This window comes from Callospermophilus lateralis, chromosome 4, assembly GCF_048772815.1.
Source record: "Callospermophilus lateralis isolate mCalLat2 chromosome 4, mCalLat2.hap1, whole genome shotgun sequence".
NCBI lineage: Eukaryota > Metazoa > Chordata > Mammalia > Rodentia > Sciuridae > Callospermophilus > Callospermophilus lateralis.
The window spans coordinates 120040313-120042275 of NC_135308.1; the positions used below are offsets into that span (position 1 = coordinate 120040313).

General features: G+C 35.7%; 1 non-coding gene across 1 annotated transcript; it reads right to left on the reverse strand.

Moving 5' to 3' along the window:
• Positions 1-1364: 1364 nt before the first annotated feature.
• Positions 1365-1438, reverse strand: LOC143398748 (small nucleolar RNA SNORD107). The gene has a single exon (XR_013091342.1). It is a non-coding gene; the product is annotated as a small nucleolar RNA SNORD107 (small nucleolar RNA).
• Positions 1439-1963: the final 525 nt, after the last annotated feature.

Genomic DNA, 1963 nt, shown 5'->3' on the forward strand with positions numbered 1-1963 from the left:
AAAGAGAAAGGGTGAATGGAGGGAAGAGCTGAAAGTGGTCGCAAGTCCTGGGGAGCCCAGGAGGAGACAGGCTCTTTGCCTGCTCTCTGCTTGCTCTGCTCCCTGAGCTCAGAGGGCCAATCAATGGCCAGACTGGGCTGATGCAATCACTGATACAAGGTATTAAATAATGAATGAACATTATTTCTTTAATGCCTCTTTAAATAGTCTTTTATAAAAGAACTGTTTGAAAATGACCAACTTGTCTTTCCAACGTTTATTTTTTAAATGCATAATTAATCCAGAAAAGTGTCACTGTACAGTAAGAACCAACATTTATCTCATTCTCCTAACAGAGTAGGACTTAGGAAGAAGAAAAAGAGGGAAAATATTATTAAAAATAAAATTGTTTTGTACTGAGCCCCAAATTTCATTGTGAAATTACCTAGATATACAATAGAGAGGGAAACTTCAAGTAGAATAATAGTAGGTTACATTTAGTAAGAACTTTCTATAGGCTAGCCCTATACTAAGTACTCCTTATGTATTCTCTTACTGAATCCTTATAACACCCTGTGAAATAGGTGATATTAACTTTATTTTATGTCAAAGAAACTGAGGCTGAAAGAATTTATCTTCTCAAATCTACTACTTTACTACTCTATGGTAGTTTTCATAAATAATTATTCATATATACTAAGGTTAGCAATATTCTAGGAATTGCTAGATACCTCCTAGTCTCTTGGCAGCTACATGAGATGTCTGTTTTTATTACCCCATTACAAATGCAAGTGTAAGGGCCAAAAAGTCAGGTATCAGATGTAGAGCCCAACCAATGTGCTCTGGCACCTAAAAAGAGTTTAGAAAATAAAGCTGAGGGAAATATCTTTAATTTTAAAATGGCTTTACAGGATCATGTAGCATATCAAGCAAGTATGAGCTAAATCCCCAATTCCCTGAAAGGAATAAAGCATAGTATAACTTTCCAAGGATGAATATATTGCCTCTAGCATAGGTTAATACTGAAGTTAAAACTCTTGAGTGGAAATTGAATGCTGGTTATGAGACGCTCGAGTATGATATGTTTAGTACTTTTCCCCTTATAAAAGAGTCAGTAGTTGATGTTCCAAAGAAAAGAGTGTTCTACAGTGCAATTTATTCTTAGCTTCCAATGGCACACTGACTTAGCCCTTTAAAGGGCCCTAGCTCATCAGTTTTCTGAATTAAAAAGTAATAACTAGAATAATCAGATAAAGAAAAACCTCTTTTAGCAAATCAGTGTCATTGCTCCATTTAGTAGAGGGAGAAATATTACTATTCTGGAGCCATACTGCTTTGATTTAAATCTAGACTCTCCTTCTCCTCCTCTTTCTCCTTTTAAAATTTATTTTAGAGTGTCACTTTAAGCTCAGATTTTGAAATCATTATGTTCAGACAATATCCTGTGTGCTCATGAACTCCTGGTACATCCTTGCAGAGGAAGTTCTCTTTGGAAGCCTTTTCCCAACTCTCTTATCATCAAGATCCCCTATATCATTTGCATGCAAATGATGAAACCTTATTTAAAAAATTATAATTATTATGGCCCCTGAAATCAACTCTATTTAGAATTATTTCCCTTTAGTAACAGTTCTCTTAAATCAGTTGGTTTTTATTTATTTCTTGGAATATCTGATTTTAACCCTACCTTTTCCAGGACAATATTTAATATTTCCCTTTCTACGGGAAGCATTTGAGAATTGGCATGTTTGCTGGAAACACAACTTCTTATTTCAGGGTGGATCTTTGTTGCCATTGAACACAACTGCTCTTTTGACATGTGAAAAAATCAGCAAACCTCTAGGTTCATAGAATTCATTCTGTTCCGTGAAAAGCACAGAAAACTTTTCTTGATTTAGGAAGTGCCCCAGTCACCTCTCAGCAGGATAGAGCATCCAAGTAGCCTGAGACACTTCCCAATTCTTCACCTCAACCTGAGAACATG